This window comes from Eucyclogobius newberryi, unplaced genomic scaffold, assembly GCF_026437365.1.
Source record: "Eucyclogobius newberryi isolate DKJ021-1_F unplaced genomic scaffold, fEucNew1.0.hap1 SCAF_12, whole genome shotgun sequence".
In the NCBI taxonomy this organism is placed as follows: Eukaryota; Metazoa; Chordata; class Actinopteri; order Gobiiformes; family Gobiidae; genus Eucyclogobius; species Eucyclogobius newberryi.
Window position 1 is genome coordinate 29,864,734 of NW_027315746.1, and position 20,417 is coordinate 29,885,150.

The 20,417-nt window shown below is 41.4% G+C and overlaps 1 protein-coding gene across 1 annotated transcript in view; it reads left to right on the top strand.

The window, feature by feature from the left end:
• The window catches only part of angptl4 (angiopoietin-like 4), a 128,741-nt gene that overhangs the window by 84,172 nt on the left and 24,152 nt on the right, over positions 1-20,417 (top strand). The gene's annotated exons all lie outside the window — the stretch shown is intronic.

Below are 20,417 nucleotides of genomic sequence, written 5' to 3' on the forward strand. Positions count from 1 at the left end.
AAGAGTCAAGGAACAACCCGATAAGCTGCTGGGTCACTACTGGTAAATACATTTATCACACTGTAGTCAGAAAACGTTCATCACACATCTTATCATTTTTCATTAGTCCAATGTCAAACCAATGTAGATTTTAAAGAGTTTCAACACTATGTGATGAATGTATTAATTTACCAATAGTGACCCAGCAGAAGCCCGAGCCACTTAAACTGGCTATTCTCCACATGGAGGAGCAGCGGCTCTACTTAGAGCTCCTCCCGCGTAGCTTGACCAGTAAACCCAGAGATTTGCCTTTTGACAAACATAAAATACAACCCACATTCATTTTTTCAGTGGGTTTGATTATATTTCTCAAGCATGAGATCAAAATATAAAAGCAATAATGACATTCTTTCTCCCGCCTTTGCTTATCGTGTCAAGAGTGCTGATAAGACTATTTACCATGTATTCAACATTTCAAGACGGCTCTTCTTCTTCTGAAAACAAGTGTATAAATACACTTGTCCCAAGGCCGCCTCATCGTCGTGTTTGTCTGGAGCTGGAAGGTCGGAGCAGTGAAAACACTCTTCATGTCTGACTGTGTTATGGACTATGAGACATTCAAAACAGCTGTACTCAAGGACATACCCAGTACTTACATAAGATGCTGCAGTTATCACGAGACAACACAGGCTACACAGTACATTTATGTTGAGTAGTAAAATCTTTCCATCTTTCGATCTTTCCAGCGCCTTCAACCCCATCCAGCCGCTGCTCCTGAGGGACAAGCTGGAGACGGCTGGTGTGGGGTATGACCTGGCAGAGTGGATCCTGGACTACCTCACAGACCGACCCCAGTTTGTGAGAGCCCGGGACTGTGTGTCTGACACTTGGACCTGCAGTGTGGGGGCGCCCCAGGGCACTATCCTCGCGCCCTTTCTCTTCACCCTTTACACTGCAGACTTCAGACATGACATGACATGTCCTGCAGAAGTTCTCTGACGACTCTGCCATCATCGGACTCATCACAGACGACGATGATGCGGAGTACAGAGGACTGGCGCAGGACTTTGTGGACTGGTGTCAGCGGAACCACTTCCTCATCAACGCGGGGAAGACCAAGGAGATGGTGGTGGATTTCCGCAGACGCCACCCCACACACCTCACCAGTGAACATCCAGGGACGGGACATTGAGAGAGTGGACTCATACAAGTACCTGGGTGTTCATCTGAACCACAAACTGGACTGGACTCATAACACAGACGCACTGTACAGGAAGAGCCAGAGTCGGCTCTACCTCCTGAGGAGACTCAGGTCTTTTGGAGTGACAGGGCCACTCCTGAAGACCTTCTACGACTCTGTGGTGGCATCAGCCCTCCTGTACGGTGTGGCCTGCTGGAGCAGCAGCATCACAGAGAGGGAGGGGAAGAAGCTGGACAAAGCCCCGTCCTGGGCTGTGCTCTGGACTCGGTGCAGGAGGTGGGGGACAGAAGGGTCCTGGCTAAACTCACATCTATGCTGGACCATGAGTGTCACCCCCTGCAGGACACTCTGTCCTCTGGAGAGCAGCTTCAGTGTCAGACTTTATAACAAACACTGTTAGTCCTGAACACTCGCAATACTGACCTAACCATGTGCAATTCCGTCATATGTGCAATTACTGTGAAATTCATGTGCAATCCATGTGCCGTCGTGACACATATTCATGTGCAATTACTGTCGTGATCACATGCAATGGTATTTATGTATTTATTTATTTTTATCTTTAATATTTTTCCCCTCCATCCCTTGTTGGGAAATGGGAGGTTTTGTCTATGGGAGTTTTTGTTTATTATAAGAGATCTTCTACTGAGAGTGTTTTTCAAACTTCCTATAAGTGATCTGTTCTTTTCTTCTGTATCTACCTCTGTATCTACCTGCGTTGCATCAATGAAATTTCCCCATGTGGGACAATAAAGGATTATCTTATCTTATCTTAAAGATGCCATAAAATTGTACTTGACAAATAAAGGGCATATTATTTTGCATAACTGACTTTTGAGCTTTTGACAATGTTATACTATAAACAGTCAGAGTAGCTGTTTTTTTATTTTTTTCCACACATTTAGTCCATATCCATTTTCAGCTCAGTCCCCAACACACAGCTTGCGGTAGTCCATGATGCTCCTCTTTGTTTTTAAAGTCAATACACCGTCAACAGACAAGTTAATATAATTCCTGCTCTGTCTGGTTCAAAAAAACTCTTCTCAGTACAGGGAATGTTCTGGTGCCTGTATACATAGTCCAAATAATGATTATTCAATTACTGAAATAGTTATCGCAATATTCAATTTGTTGTAATTAATCTATAAACTAGTTTCGGTCCCATGCTTTTTTAATATAAACATTAGAAATATACCAAATCGTTTTTTAGAGGTAGAATTTGCATGCCCTCCAGCAGGAGACGCCCCTAACAGCCTGAATGCCTAGAGCCCACCCTGCATTTAACTACAAGCCTGGAGGTTAGGTAGTTGTGTCAATGGGTAAGACACGTCACCCACCTTTCCCACTCTGAATGTGGTGTGTGTGAATGAGTGAGTGGTTGTGGTTTGAGGGGCTGATGGTGCAGATTGGCCGCCTCACTTCCATCGTCTGCCCCGGGACAGCTGTGGCTATAGTACATTAGCCCTATATAAAACAAATGTATTATTATTAAGAAGATATATGTTTTTTTCTGTATTAAATTACAACAGTTTGTTTATTATAAAATCACTATAGAATGACTTAGTAATAGAAACAGCTCCGATGACTTCCTGTTGAAAACTGCAGAACTGAAAAGCCATTTCACTGCAACAAGCAGCTGATTTTCAAGTGTTTTGAAGAATTACTACAGAACTTTTTGAATCCTATGTGTTTAACCAAGAGTTATTTTTCATAATAATCAATAATCACAGCTAAATGCTGGCATGTGGGAAAATATAGGGTTAGGTCAATACAGGATTAACTCAAACATGTATGAGTCAATCAAAGTACAACTTTGATAAGCCAATCATATTATAACATGGTTAAAAATTATGTAAATAATTTCTTCTTTGGGAATGAATAAAGTAATTCTGGTTCAGAAAAGCTTCACGTCATTCACTGTCTATTCTGTGGAGAACAAATGTGGAATTGCAATTAGCAAAAGTGTGAAAGTGATACATTCTTTTGAGTTTTGAATCCATAAAAAGTTGTGGGTCTTTTAATCTGTGTACAATATTTGCAGGAACCACATCGGAATGTACCGGGAGGTTTTTGGAAAAATGGCAATGGTTTGTCACTTCACCAGTTTGTCTCTGAGAGAAGGTGGACTCTTAAAAGAGAAGGTGGGCGGCTCAGGGAAGAAAAAGGACAAAGAATCACAGGATATAATGCTCCAGTTTTTAATTATGGCCTATTTGATTTTTTTGGGGCAGATATGCTAAGATTTGGTGAAGGTCACATAACTCAGGGTCTTTAAATTCCACAGCTGGTGTAACCTTTCCCCTTTGCCCTGAAGAAGACACTGCATGTTGATACACGAAGGCACGAAGTCAAAATAAAGCACTTTTACCTTCAGGTAACGCAGTGTCTCTGGCCTTTAGGACTGCATTTTGTCCTGTCTCCATGTCATTTTGCCTTGAATAACACCTGTCCACAACTACTTACATCTCCATTCTTACAAAGGGATCCTCCGATACACTCGCCTATTCATTTTTTGCTCATAACATAATTTTACATATGCCCCTTTAATAGAAAAGATACCAATCCAAACTTACTGTACTGTACTTAAATAGAGGCTGCTGGACAGAGAAAAGAGTCACATAAGGTGCTTCTACATATGTTTGACCATATAGAAGTGATTTATTCATGTGATATATTGTAGCTGGGGAGCGCTGACAGCAAAGGCTTGTGCAATAACATCCATAACTCAACTCTACAGTGAAGCATAAACTGTATGGGAAACACATTGCACACAAGAGTATCACCACAGTGCATGGGATCGGACGGGTCTATTTTTGATCCCGAACCCAGTGGCCCGGTCTGCACATGTTCCGAAATCAGACCCCATGCTGGTGCTGGGACGAGGGGGGTGACAGGATGTGGAGCCAGGGGTCAGGGTGCCTCCAGGGGGGGAGATTTACACGCAGTCCCGGGCCATGGTCCACACATTTCCAGAGGGGCCCGAAGTGGATGCCAAGCTGGGGTTACTCAAAGTCATTCCCATGTAGGTTAGCCTTCGTGCTCTCAAGTGAATTGCAGGGCTCCTTAGGGAGAAAAAGCACATATATTTAACCTTTATCTATACTGTATTTACGACTGGTTTAAAAAGGATTTGTAAAGGATGCACACGATGATCAAACCCATGGTCCAGGGTACATTTATGGGTTAATGTGTTACAGTGTTCAAATAGACCTCTAACAGTTTGCCTTATTGACTGGAATACTTGCAGAGGCTACATAAATATATTTATTAAAGTTTATTTAACCAGGTTAAAACCCACTGAGATTGAAATCTTTTTTTCCAAGGGGGACCTGGGCTAAGGTGGACAGCAGCACACATCGAGTAGAGTAAAAGATTCAAAAAGGTTCAGTTGTAATCATCTGGACACTGTGTAAGCCCTGCTTACCGGGAAGAACCTACTGATAATGGCCTTGTTTATTTACACTGCCTAAGTTTCACCTATAACAAATCTTCTTTGTTATCCTAACTGTCCTGTTTTGGGTCATAAAAATCCATATTGCTGGCTGCAGCTCCCTGATCGCTGAGGAGTACCTGATTAGCTTCTGAATGACCTGAGCTGTTTCCTGACCATGGTCTCAAAATGCTATTGTACACCACCAGTAAGTTGAACCTTAAATCTCTATTTCTGTTTAAAGAATGATTATTTTTTTTCTTTTTCTTTTTTCCTTTTTACAGAAATGGCCTCGTTAACTCTTTTTGAAAAATCATGTCTTCTCCCTGCTTAGAACATTCACCTCACTGTCTTCAATTGAGTGGTTTGTGGCTTTAAGATGAAGCTGCACGGCACTCTGTAGCCCTGAATTTGCATGCCTTCTGTGTTGATAAAGCCTCTTGTGTAGTGTCTGTTTAGTCTCACCTTTGTACAGCTCGTTACAACTTTCCTCACTGCATTGGATAGAATAAACTATATTGCTCTGTTTTTGAGTAGGCATCTTGTCTTTAGGATGAACCAGTGTTTGTCTTAAAGTGTTGCCCGGTTTAAAATAAACTTTAATGTATCACAAAAGGGATCGAGACGCCTTCTTCTTGGTTCTGGTCCAATTTTGTCCCTTTTGTCATGCTTTTTGGCTCTCTTAGCTTTGTTTAGAGCCCAAGCAGGGTAACCACAGGTTGAGAGGGCATGCTGGACGAGTTTTTTATACTTTGAGCTGGTGGGCAGTTCTTGAGCTCTGTGTTGTAATGTCCTGCTCACCCTCAGCTTGTGCTGTAGTGGATGATTACAGTTAGAGCAGGTACTGATCAGTGTGTGTAGGTTTCCTTTATACTTCAATCTGGAATTTCTCGTCCTCTCCTCTGATGGAACAATCAAGAACGGCCAAGTTTCGTGATCTTCACAAATGTGTCATTCACATTCCAAAGACTTGCAGTGGAGCCTGAAAAGGAGCTCAAAGCCTTCTTCTCAAACTGCTCCATGTACAAATGTAGTTAAGATGTTATTAACTGAGGACCACACCTTTATTACCCAGAAGCCTTCTTATACCAGCCTAACGCCTCAGTCACCGGTGGACTCTGTTCTCTTGACCGGTGGACTCTGTTCTCTTGACCGGTGGACTCTGTTCTCTTGACCGGTGGACTCTATTCTCTTGACCGGTGGACTCTGTTCTCTTGACCGGGGCTCCCTACCCTTGTAATATTTCATTCAGCATTCAGTCTCCTAAGGAACTCTTCCCTTGGCCTGCAGTCCGAGCTGCCATGGATCACCATCTCACATCTATAAATAACTGTTATTTACACATCTTTGTGGTGGTGTGGTCCTTGCTAATTAAGTTGTCCGTATTATTCATAGGATCATTGCTTTTTTGTTTTTAAATGAAGCAAAAAACCCAAGTACAGTTAGAAAATACTCACATTACTGTAATTGAGTACTTTGTTCAGTAGATTTTAAACATGTATTTGTAATTGAGTATAATTCCAACCACATAATTGTAATAATAGTTTAAAAATTCAAAATCATGAATTGTGGTTTAAACAAGTGAATTCAACTTCAATCTCCAGTTTACATATGAATAAATATGTTCCTCAAACTTTTCACACCAAGTCCCACCACCATTTTCAGCTTCTCGAGCACCAGGGTTAGGGTTAAGACTGAAGCAGGCTTGACAAAGAAATAAAGTGGGATAACACAACAAAACCCCAAATGTGAAAACCAGATCTTGAGTAGAACAAAACCAGGACTGTACCAGCCGAAGAAGCCTGCACACCACGTTCTGCTGCTGAGATGAGCTTTATTTTAGAGTGACATTTCAATAATTACTTGCGTTCATGATATTGTTTAAAATGAGTTACAATGTAATACTTTTGAATGCACGTGAGTGTCTGCTATTCTGTTTTAATGAGTGCGTTTACATGCACTTGAATACCCTGGTTATGAGTGGGTTTTTTAAATATCCTGCTTTTTTTGGGTTATGGTTAGGGCAAACTAAAGAAACACATTTGGAAGGAGAGACTGTATTTTTCGTATTTGACATATTTTTCCACTATTAAAAATGACTTTTCCTGAAGTTGTGACTGAGCTATTTGGCCCAATGGTCTTATTTAAATCTAGCTTGCACTTTGGCTGTTGGGAAATTACTATCAAGTCATAAGTTAGCAAAGTTGGTGACATATTCAGCTCCCTTCCATATTTGTGCCATAGTTAGCACTCTAAATATCCAAAATATTTTGATTGTGCATGTAAAGAGGTCCATGAGTGTCCTGGTTTCTCTGAGCACATCATATCCAGAATACTGTCATAACCGGGATTTGGCAGAACATAGTTTTCAGTGTACAGGTGACTAAAGGTGGAGACAAATAAATGTTTCTAAGAGATCAGTATGAGACTTGGGGCTTCTTTTCTTTGCATTAAACCGATGCAGCAGTATGAGTACCACACTTTGAGAAACACTGGTCAAGATTACACTTTGTACTCGCCGGTGGTGGAGTGGTTTAAAGTACACTTCCTGGCCTTGCACCCAAACTGTTGTTTTTCCTTCACATTATTGTACAGTATTGGTACTGCCATACATCCACTTTTATAGTAAAGGTTCTAAATCCACCGACAACTATGTGTTCTGAGCTCAAAGAGATGAGACGTGAGCATTTAAGAGGAAGCTTTTGGATGTTTTTGTTTTGTCCGTAAATACACTTTAAGTAAGAATTGCTTAAGTTTATTGCTTATTAAGTTTAATAAATGAGATTAAGGTATTTTGAGTAATAAAAACACCTGTGATTGAATTCATACAAGTACAATGTCTTACTGTGGAAACTCCAGGAAAAGCACCAAAAAGAGCACCTCTTTTAAGCTGAAATTAATAATAAAGATAACATAAAATTGCGGCCATTCTTATTATTGAGGTTGTGATAATATATTCCAGTGCAGTGCAGTGCGTATTATCTGAACCATGATAAAACATATTGACTGGGAGCTTGAGCCTGTTGTACTGCACAAACACAGCACTGGCCTGTATATGTTTCATGTAATAGGGGTACACAAACACAGCTTGGACAGGGAACATAAGCAGCCGGGCTCCAGTCTGTGAAGGTCAGCACCTCAAGAACTGCCCCCCACTGCGCCTACAATACTCACAATCTCCTGCTGCACTGTTCCCAGCACAAACAACAGGTGCACGGACACAAACATGAGGAGGCTCAGACACATTGTAATGTACAAACTGTATGTATCATAGATCGTCATGACGCCCCATTTCTAGAATAATCATTAAAGGTAGAGCAAGCAAGAAGAGGTTGGTTGCTGCTCCCACTATGGATATTCACAAAAAGGACGGGGTCTTTGCTGTAAACTCGACAGTTGGCATCCTACATTTATTTCTTCATGCAGTTGTAGCATATCTTGTAGACATTTACATAAAATTTCACTTCTTGTCTTAATAATAGTACATCTTATTTCAACACACATTTGATAGCAAAGTGCTTCAGGGTTTAAAAACAACAAACACATTATCAGAGTAGTAAAACATCATTAAAAGAGATAGTATATAAATAAAAACAGCCTTCTCGTCATAGGTTATGGGCTTATTAGTAAGGCAAGAAGGTGAACTTGTGTCAAACATTTCTTGTGCAGAAAAATAACCAGAGTTATGACAGTGGTAACTTTGCATTTAAAGCCAGAGCAGTCATTTTAACCAGGCACCACAGTCGTTAAGTAAATTCAGTTGAGAGAATAAAAATTGCACTCCACTTAAGTGGCAGATTCCAAACTTTGTTTTTTATGATTACATTTTGGCAATAGCCTTTATCAGATTATTTTTCTTTCTTTCTTTCTTTCATTTGAAGTCCCTATTCCTTGCATTTAGACCTCTACAAGTATAAAACACTAATGGGATCTGCAAATAGCAAACAGGAGCTCTTTGTGGACAAAATCAAAGCATCACAAATACAATGTGCTTTGGATGCTTTCGGTTCTCTACACTTTTTTGATTCACTATCACTATTTTTACTCTACTCAACCTCTGTAAGTAAACTGATATTCATTGCGGTTTCAATCCAGTTAAGAGCAAAGCGCAGAAATCTTCCTTCCACAAAAGCACAAAGAACTTCACTGGCTGCAAATTAGATTTCTGCTAAAACAGGCCGTGGGAGCTGTATAACACGAATTCTCATGAGTTTGTGGCTCACAAATATAGATAATTTGACTTGCAAGGAAATTTTGTTTAATTCAAAGCTCAGATTATTTTTACTACAAGGCAAATCTACTTTAGTGCTGGTATTGTGTAAAACAGTAAACAACAATGAGTCATGTATTACACCAGCAGAACAATAACATAGTTAAAGTGTAGCTGGTGTTATTGTATTGTACAGTAAAAGCGCAAATCCTGTAAATGATTAACATTAGTCACATTAGTCACAGCGGTGGGTCCAGACCAAACTGACTGACTGGTAAATCCCAGTTCCAAAGAGGTGAAAAGACAATACTTTCCTCATGAAGAGTCATTATTTAACCTTTTAAATGAGGTTGTAATGCCCCCTTCTGCCCCCTGTAGAGCCGGGCCTGTACGCAGCAGGTCCACACAGGAGCCGGATGTGGGCTAAAGTTTGTGCTGATATCAACACTCTGGCACAAGGACAAGATGATTCTGTAACAAAATCAGACAAAGGTCCATGATGTCAAGCTCTGCAGCTCGAGTCTCATCCTTCAAACCAAGGCAGCGGTGTATTCAACAGTATTATAATGTTTCAGCAAATAATGCAGGAAATAGCCAGCCGGTGGTTCTGCAGGCCTTTACGATGGATGTCTTTCCAGTCAGAACATGATACAGGATAAAAGAGCAACAGGGGCTAAGGGGGTAGAACAGTCCTGTTACAGAAAGCTTGTCAGTTCTAATCCTGTTCATTGTGTCCTTTGGAAAAACACTTCATACCTTCATGCTCATACCCGTGTGGGCGGGTGTTTAGCACACACAATTCATGGGGACTTGCCTGATTTGATCTTACTATCATCTTAATTTATCATGATTTTTATTCACAATGGTGGAAAGGGGCAGGAAATGGGAAGAGGGAGGTTTGCGGGGAAAAAATAAAAAAAATAAAAAAAGGTTTACACTATGGGCACAAAAAGCAATTAAAAACCAAAACCAAAACAAAAAGCTAGAGGCCGATGTTGCATATTGTCAGCCCTGTTTCTTTCAATCAGTCCTTGGGCAGCTATGGTGACAAAAAAGAACCAAGAAAATCCATATTACATTTTCAGTAACAGTAGTTGACAGTTTAATACAAACTTGAATCAGTGCATGCCGTCCTTTCTCAGTATGAATGTGGTGTGTATGACCCAGATGTGACTAAGATAGTAGCTTTTACCTGTACGGAGAGAATGAGTGTTCAGTGTGTTGAGAGGTTTATCAAACTTGTAAGGCTGAAAACAAATGTAAGGCTTTATTACTGCCTTTGTCTATTTGATTAAAAGTGAGGATTTGTCCCGATGATCACAGATAAACTGGTCTTAAGAGTCTTGGACCTGAACAGGTGGTGGAGGGGTGGAGATGACGGACACAGTGTGGAACCACTAAGTCCTCAGACAGACACAAAAAGTGATTTTCTCAAAGACTGGACTTACACTACAGGACATAGAGTGGTTCAAAGCTGAGCTACTCTTGAGATATTCCTAACCATCATTAATGATGAGCAGATTTCACCTGACACTAGGGCATAAACTGTGACGTCATAAGTGTCAGAGGTGATTACTGATTGTGTACATAAAGAAAAGATCAGATTTTCATGTTCTTTAAGATAACTTCAGTTAAACTCTTTTCTGGTGACAGGTGTTATATCTGCTTGTGCCATGAGATAATATAAACCCTTTAAGGGGTGATGTGTCTAGATTAGCCTGGCACTGATGTAAACATTCTATCTAATACATTTTTGTGTATTTTTTAGTGTATATTGTAAAAAACACTTTGAGCCAAAAGTAGACCACTATGCGCTGACTGCAGCCAATAATAAAGTATTTTACTTCTTTCCAAACAGGAAGTAAGAGCTGAAAACAGTGCTCTGATTGGCTGTGCTTGGATGGTCCAGGCAAGCTTCACTTCACCCACTGAAAAAGCAGTTCTAAAGCCATGCACAAGGAACGAATTAGTTAGATTTTCTACTTTCTCATTTCACAGTTTGAAAATCAGGCACCCCATCTTTAATGAGGCAGCGAAATAAAACAGTAATGTTGGAGTTTGTAGCCAGCGCAGAAAAATGGTTGATGTTTATGTTTGTTACATTTTACAACAAGCAATAATACGAGTCAATATCTAACTTCCAACACCAGTTTCATAAGTTTGCAGGTTTTGTGATGTTTCACAAAATAAAAGTGTATATTTTTGGGACATTTGTTTCCAACATAACTAATCACTAACAGTGTTACACGTGTTAATGTTTTCTAACTCTGCTCTGGTGTAACTCATGTGTGATTGAGTGATCATCAGTTGCAAGAAAGAGCCCTGGTTTTTCATCATTTGTGAAGGAGGCTTACACTAACTCTCCCACTGAAAATGGATTGGAGCTAATGAATGGAACGGTACCAATCTTTAGAATGTAGGTCATACTGTAAAACATTCCAACCTGGGCCCTTCTTATTGGGAGTTAAGTGTGTCAAACTCTCTGCCACCGATAAAAATGGCTTTAATGCAAAATACAATGAATCTAGTCTGATTCTCACACATTTCAAAGCTGTTCAACACATTCAGGCCACAATATCTTCTTTTCCAAATCTGGAGTTGACTCCCACGTTGAATTCAGTTAGTTTAAATGACCTCCGTGCATATTTCCTCTGCCTGGGGAGTGTCCAGAGCATCTGTTTTTACTGAACTTAAATGCTCACAATCTATTTTCCGTTTTGGGAGTGTGATATTTAAGAAGGGACGATTGGTAGCCGCCCCGGAGATTGGCAGAGGTTGCACTTTTGGCCCCTGCAGCGAGCCTCTTGCTAATTAGACCCGTTTCCCATGCACAAATTGGGCCCCTGTGATACATTCAAAGACACACGCTGTTCCCTTAAGAGCAACTTCAAGGGTCACCGGGGGTCGTTTACATGCCAGGCTAAAATCTTTTTACTACCAATGGGAGATAGAAAAGCCACCTCTGCAGCTTTTGTTTATTTTGACATGTTTTTGTGGCAGTCTTCATTTAGAACTACTTTAAATATGGTCTAGTCCCATTTTAGACCATTTCTAGTTCTATGGTACTCGGGAATCAAGCATTTTCTTAGGTGGTACTTGGGGTTAAAAGTTACCAAATATGAATGAGGTTTGTCGAATAATATCAATACACAGATACTTATTGATATTTAAAAGTAGCATCACAACTAGGTACTCAATTAAAGAATTGATTCTGAGAAAATAAATTGGAGAATTACAAAGGGAAGCTAAAAAAAACTAGTTTTCTCCCAACTAATGTCAACATGCAGTTGTAATGTGACCTAAGGCAGAAATGCTCAGAATGAGTCTGGTGATGATTTATGCCATGGACTTAAAAACAGCACAGAAGATCTCAAAGCTGATAGCACAAAATGGGAAATTTGGTGTGCTTTCTGTATTTTCTGAAGCTTAGAGGGAGAGGAGTTACTAAATAGGATTCATCAAATAAGCGTGAATAACAACCAAAGACAACTCCAGGTATGTTTTTTTTTAATTGAGGGAACAATGTTACGGTTAAAAGCTCCTAAAAATCAATATTGTATATGTGCCCTTTACGCTAGTTGTAAACACTCAAATTCAACTTGACGTGAGCAGTTTAAGTCAGAAATGTCCCGTATGTTTTTATAACCCATACAACTGATAAGTGTAGTTCACAAAGCATCTATTAATAAGCATCATTATAATTTACTATTTAATTTGTATTGCATTTGCATGTTTTTAAAGGTGAAATGAACGATGAAATTAAGGCCTTTATTCCAGTTTAGTTTTGACTGAAATCTTACACAGATTGAACATTTTAATATTGAGGTATAAACTAGTAAATAGAATTGTGTCCAAGAGACCTCAAAAGGCCTCATTAATTCTTCCCTTGAAACCGAAAGCTGGACAGTGTTCTGGCACTGTTTCTGACCTCTGAAGGCACCGTGCTGTCTCCACTTCTCCTCAGCACTGATGATTCACAAGCAGCACCACCCAGAACACACAGTACAAGGGGAAATCACAACCTGTTTGGCATGGAAATGGTTTAAACTTTGATAGAATTTCTAATTTAAATATGCAGGTTGATGTGTCATAGTAAGTCACCTTAAAAAAAGAGCAAATTCTTATAAAATCATTGAATTAAAGATTCACAGCCAAAATTGTTCCAACCTCTAACAGGTTATATCATCTGTTATTCAATTTACAGATGCTTTTTATTTTATTTTTTATTGTCTATAGCAAGGCTTCCCTTTTATAAAAATAATAACTGTATTCATCTGGATATAAAATATTTTTTTTGCAAAAATATCAGTGCAAAATATTGGCTAAATTTTCCATATCTGACAGATTCTTATATCTTGGATAACCCTTCGATATCACCAATACCAAGAATGGAACCAACATGTCGCCCATCCCTAATTCATTTCCCCTATTAGGGTCATAAAGTATTTGAATCATGTGTGAAAAGTCAAGTCCGCTTAGCCAAAAACCAAACAAACCAAAAACCCTCGGAGACAGTCCAATCCGCTTTTATAAGAGAGCAATAAAAATAATAAAATATTGCAGATGTCTGTTAAAGTCTTATAACAAACAGATTGTGGGGGAAACAATCCAGTTCTCACAAATGCCTTTGTAACCAGTCTGAATGCACAAGTTTGGCTGCCTTTGAAAAAAAAATCTGACATTGGAAGAGTATTAAAGAGACTGCCAGACTGCCAGTTCTATGTTGTATAACTGCAATGAATAAAACATAGTTGTAAAATATAGAGAATATGCTGAAATTCTAAAGTGTGGTTACAGTAGTTTACCAGTGTGTGGACTGAATGAATAATGGTCTATGGTAAAAATCTTATAAAGCCTACCCATTATTATATTAAAAAAACATCATCAAATAAGGGATCATCTCAAAATGGGTTGAAGCTGAAAAGACGTAATATTTTTCGGGGTTGAACCTACATTTCGTCTTTTTGTTGCTTTGAAGCTTCAATACATCGTTGTGGCAGTAATTGTTTTGAAATGCTAAAAAACTCTCTCAGTAGCGAGCATTAACCCTAACCCACTGGCCACACAAGGTTTGTGTCAGGGGCTGAGGAACCAGAGCCACCTGGATGGAAAATACAATACAAGATCAAGACGGGGGGGCGAGATGCGTAAACAAGGCTCTGTTTGATTGCTACTACTCCAGTAGCCCTAGGCAGAGGGGCTACATGCAAAGAATGTGGGATGAATGGTTACTTTGAAGGGAGTGTCTACAAAGCCGCGGCGCGCAGCCGAAACTGCTAGGCTATTTTGTGCCGCGGCTCCTGAAACTGCTGGGCTATTTGACCGCGCCGGGTTAGGGTCAGGGTCAGGGTCGGGTTAGGGTTGAGGTTAGGGTTAAGGTTAGGGTTGAGGTTAGGGTTAGCCATGAGGCTATATGGCCATGCCGCGGCTCCTGAAACTGCTGGGCTATTTGACCGCGCCGGGCTCTGCAGCCACGGCCTACTTTGAAATAGGGCTGCAACAAGTGAATCAATTAATCTCAACTAATCGATAAATGAAATAGTCAAGTCATTTAGTAATCAAATAATCGTTCACTGGTCTATACATAGGTTAAAAAAACATGACATGAGCTGAGAAAAGTTTTATGACTCAGACTGAGCCACAATGGCATGTAAATGACACAGAAGATGTGTGGACTTAGTGAATTTGATTAAAACACTCTTTTGTCTATAAATGTTCTCCACCAGGATCCTCAGCTTCAATTCTGCTTCGACTGGCTCAAATGGAAAAAAAAAATAGATTTTGATCTTGTGACTTTTGTGATCTAAACAACTTGTTGATTAATCGAAAGAATAATCGATTATCAAAATGATCGTTAGTTGCAGCCCTACTTCGGAACCCACAATCGAGGTTAACAGCGAAGCAACTAGTAGCTCAATGTTCCAACAGCCCCAAACAGCAACTGTCATCACAACATCCACAAAACAGCAATCACAACACAAATGCTGCGAGCTAACAGCAATTCCCCAAGCTAAGAATATGTATTTTAGGGCATAAAACATACATTAGGACATCCACAATACAACAACAAAAAAAGAAAAAGCTCCAAATGTTATTTTAGCCAGACATAAGCCTGGGATAAACAGGACAACCTAACTGCATGCCCCATTTCCAAGCACAAACAAAGTAGAAGTACAGTTTACAGTGTGCATAATTCAGTCCAAGGTCCGAGGACATGGGAGAAGTTCAAACATATACACTGCACCTCAAGAGACTCTTCACCACACAGAGCGTCTACAGCTGCTCAAGCCATCCACTGTACAAAAGCGCAGTACAGAGCTGTCTTTGCATCCTCTTAAAGGGGACTGTAATATACTTGTATAGTATGTTTTAAGTTTAGCCGGGCCAGATACGAGGCGAGAGTGTCTTCAGACTTGTTTTTATTCAACACGTGAGGGAACTCCGGAAGTACCGGTACGGATTGCAGTAGGGATATAATACGCGGTTGCGCAATACATACCATGCCCCTTTAAATAAAATAAACAGTTTAAAAGAACAGTCATCCGTGTAACATTTTACATAGGACATTGAAATAAACTTTTCTTTCAATATATACATATATATCAAATTGTTCTTTTCTTTCCATATGCACATATTAACAGCAAAAATATGGCATTTCACAAATACCTTTTTTTTTTTTTATCTTCTTTTTTTTTAAGATCAATACTAACAATAATAACAATAACTAACTAGGAAGGAGAGGTTGCCAGCACATCACTTCCGCTTTGGCGTTTGTGTACGCCCTGACTATAAGTTCAGTTTATCCGGCGGTTTCACCACTCTGCCCCGTCTGGTTCGATATTGTTCACCTGTTTCAGTTTGTGAGCGCTGGGGGCTACACACGGAGGGTGTAGAAGGCAGCTCTGGAAGGGAAGCACATTGCTGCTCCTTCGCTGCTGGTGTTCTCTCCGGTGGTTCACACCAGGGCTCTTCATCAGGTGTGATGTGACGTGACCGGTTGGCAGTTGCGGTGCTGGTACGGAGATGTTGGCTGGTACGACGAAACAACTTGCCTCCACGGTCTACGATGTAGGAGCGTGGAGCACTGTGTGGCTGAACGACGACTGCCGGGGACCATTTCTGGCTGCCAGGATGTGGAGCCATCCTGACCTCATCTCCAGGTCGTAGATCTGGACGGGGACGTGCTGCTCTCCTGTCGTGGTAGAGTTTCTGGGTGCACTTTGTCTTGTCCAGTAGATGTTTTGTTTTGCAGGAATCATAGTTCATGGGTTTGAGTAGTGGTTGGTAATTTGTTGCGAGGTCTCCTGCCCATGAGCAGCTGAGCAGGTGACAGTCCAACTGATTCGAGCGGAGTTGTTCTGTAGTCTAACAGAGCAAGATGTTTATCTGGCGCTTTGCTCCACAGCCTCTTTACTGTTTGAACTGCTCGCTCTGCCTCACCATTGGAGTGCGGTGTGTATGGTGAAGATGTCTTGTGCTGAATACCATAACTTTCACAGAACTCCTTGAACTCCTCTGATGCGTACTGTGGGCCATTGTCCTCAAAATGGTAGGAATGCCATGCCTGCTGAACTGAGCTTTCAGCGCTCCGATGGTAGTGCGGCTGCGCTGATCTTTCAGCTGGTCAGCTTCAATATATTTTGAATAATAGTCCACTAGTACCACGTACTGCTTTTCCTCAAACTCAAACAAATCCGAAGCTACAACTTCAAATGGTAACTCGGGCGTTTCAGTTGGCATTAGCGGTTGCTTTGGGAGTTTGTTTTGAACTTCAGCACATTTGGAGCAGTTTCTGATCATGCTCTCAATCTCTGCACTCATTCCTGGCCAATATAGCACTTCACGTGCGCGCTGTTTGCATTTCACCATCCCCAAATGGGACTGTTGTATCAGGCCTAACATGTGTTTCTGCATGGTGGGGGGAACAACAATACGCATACCTTTGTACACGATGCTATCTGTAACAGCCAGTTGACTTCTTGAGTCCCAGTAGGGCTGCACAGGGATGGGCACATCTCTTCTGTTGTCCGGCCAGCCTTGTTGAATGATCTGTTGGAGAAGACTCAATTCATTTTTAGTAAGTGTTTGCAGCTCAGCATATTTCTCGTTGCTCACAGACAGAAAGCTGATCATGGAGACACACTCTAAGGAGCCTGCCTCTGGCGTTTTGTCGGACAGTTGTGCTCGTGACAGCGTGTCTGGTAGCTCCATGTCTTTGCCTCTCCTGTATTTAACTGTGATGTCATACCACTGTAGCCGCAATCTCATTCTTTGTAAGCGCATTGGGGTCGACAGCAGCGTTTTTTTATAAATGTCCTCAAGTGGTTTGTGGTCGTTGAATACTCTGACATGTTTCCCAAAGATGTAGTGGTGGAACTTAGTGCAGGCATGAACGATGGAGAGCATTTCCTTCTCAATCTGCGCGTACCGCGTCTCCGCATCAGTCATTGATCTTGATGAGAAGGCCACCGGCTGGTCGTCCTGAACCAGCACAGCTCCCAGTCCAGTGCTGCTTGTGTCACAGTAAATCTCCACAGGTTTTGACACATCATAGAACTTAAGTACAGGGTGATGTGCACAAACATCCTTGAGCTTATCAAACGCTTGCTGTTGCGCTGGCTGCCATGCAAACTCCACATCACTCTTCGTGAGTTGCCTCAGTGGCGCGTCGATTTCGCTGAGGTTTGGAATAAACTTTAACAGATATGTCACAAATCCCAGGAAACGTCGGACACCTTCCTTGTCTGTAGGAGGCGGCATGCACCTAACAGCCTTAGTTTTAGCTGGGTCAGGTTTCAGTCCATCAGCTGTTATCAAATGTCCCACATAAGGCACAGCTGACTTTCGAATGTGGCACTTATTAAAGTTCAGTCTCAAATTGTAGCTTGTGGCTCTCTCCACAACCTTCTTCAGTATACTGTCATGTTCTTTCAGTGTTGATGCTGCGACAAGGATATCATCCATTATGCCAGTAGCACCATCAATTCCCTCCAGCATCTGGTCCATGATGCGTTGGAATATCTCAGGCGCACATTTGATGCCAAACGGGAGCCTCAGCCATCTGTATCTTCCTATTGGAGTGTTGAACGTTGTCAGGAACGATGATGTTGCTACTGGAACTAAATCTGTTGTCAAGTTAATGTCCAGTATTTCTTCTTCATACATGTCATTTGTTGACTCAACATTTACTGCACTCACTGAGCGACTGCGACAGACTGAAGCCCAGTGGTTTAGTTTGTGACAGCATGAGCACGTGGAGCCTTTTGCTGGGCATTTACCTTGGTTCCATTTGTGTGTAGGGTCTTTTCCACATTTCGGACAATTCTTTGTTTTGCTTTGCACATTTTGTCTTGGTTGCGTGTGTTTTTTCTGAACGTGACTATATGCTTTCCTGTTCTGTGCATTAAACTTTGGTTTGCTTGACACTGCAGAGACGTGTGTATCCTCCTCTCTCACAATTCTCATTTGCGTTTGTGACATTTCGAACTGTTGGGGGATTTCTATGGCTTTAGCAAGTGTCAGCTCCTCACCTTTGTCAAGCAGCCGCTCTTGGACACGTTTTTCTTTCACGCCAGCGATAATAGCGTCAATTAACATGTCGTCTGAGTCAGCATATTCACAGTCCAATAATAACAGTCTTAAATCCTTCACAAAATGGTCAAATGTTTCGGTTGCACCTTGTTTCCTCTGTTTGAAACGATGCCTGGCGATCCGCTTGTTTTTTCGAGGTCTGATATATCCGGAAAACTTGTCGAGGACTTTGACGGGGTCATCTTTTTCGCCGTCAGCCCACTCGAGCGTTTTGTAGACTTCTCTTCCTTGTTCGCCAATCCACGTACCGATCCAGCCTGCCTTCTGCTTGGCTTCCAGCGCAGACAGAGGGCCGTCGAACACGAAGCTAACGTGGCTCCGAAACCTCTGGAACTCTTGATATAAATCCGCTGCGTCCCAGTCTATTTTCGGATGGTCAAACTGCATCGTCATGGCTACGCAGGTACTTTCTGTACTTGACAGTTTTCTGACAACATGTAATATACTTGTATAGTATGTTTTAAGTTTAGCCGAGCCAGATACGAGGCGAGAGTGTCTTCAGACTTGTTTTTATTCAACACGTGCGGGAACTCCGGAAGTACCGGTACGGATTGCAGTAGGGACATAATACGCGGTTGCGCAATACATTACAGGGACCAGGGTACATTCCGTTCTGTGGGTTTCCGGACAGATGGGATTGTGTGCTGTGTGGCGCTCATTTGTCACTGGGGGCCTTAAGTTGTCTTAAAAGGCTCATAGGAAACAGCATGCACAGGTTAGTACAGGCCTGGCAGTGATTTTTGAACACTGTAGCTTGGGATTGAATGTAGATGAAACTAAAACAATGGCTGCTAGGACTGAATTGGATTAGTTGAAGTAAATTGGAGGGCTGAAATTAAGGATCAATTCAGCCCTCCAAGGATCAAGACAGCCCTAAAAGAATTACGTACATTACGCCGGTGCTTGAGTCTCTTCACTGCCTCCCTGTCGAGTTTAAAATCAAATTTAAAATCCTACTCCTGACTTACAAAGCCATAAATGACAAGGCCTCATCCTACCTCAAAGATGCTATAGTACCATGTGATCTAAACAGAGCTCTTCGCTCTCAAAATGCTGGCCTTCTAGTGGTCCCAAGTGTCTCTAAAAGCACAGTAGGAGATAGAGCGATTAGCCACCAAGCTCCTGTGTTATGATGTTAAAGAGGCCGACACAGTCTCTTCATTTAAGACCAGGCTTAAGACGGTCCTCTTATGGAACCATCGCTTATGGTCAGGCCAGTTAGGAACAGAAATAAAAACCTACAGTTTCAGCTACGTTGCCCATGGAGCAACTATGCTGGGGAAGTATGGCAGCTTGAACACTATCCTCTGCTTCTGACTACTTATTCAATCAAACAATATTTAATATTTAATTTCAATTGCAATCTGTTCATTGGCTTTTCTTTTTCTCCTACTTCCCCGCGGGGAGTGGGACAGGCACATTGAAGACCTGTGGACCCAGATGCTCCTCAACTCCCAGGAGAAGCGGTCTCTACTCGATATGAACGGTTCTTCATCTGCCTCAAAGAACTGGTTCTCCTCCTGAGTGGATCTAGCTCCACTATCTATCTCGCGTCCGCCTGTCCGTCTGAGGAGTCGGATCTCTCCTTCACTGTGGAACTCCTCCAGGTTTCTACTTTTTCCCAAAAAGGTTTTGTATTTTTTCCTGGCCGAGAAGGAGGGTCTAAGGACAAGGGAGCTTGGGACCTTTGTCTAAGGTCACGGGATTCTGGGATTCTGCCAAGTCCCTATGAACATTGTTTAATCTATTTTTCACTGTCGCCCCTCGAGGAAACTACTGTTGTGATTTTGGGCGTTACAAAAATAAGTTGAATTTAATTGAATCCGAATGTGTAAAGTAGTGAAGGCCTATAGACTTTAAAGGAGACAAATTGTTTCAGTTACTTAAGTATCGAACTATAACATACAGTAAGTAGATCTTCACTTTATATCTTGTTCATTGTAAACCACAATATTGAACGGCTTAGTAATAGAAACAGGTTCATTCATGTTGAAAACTGCTTAAAG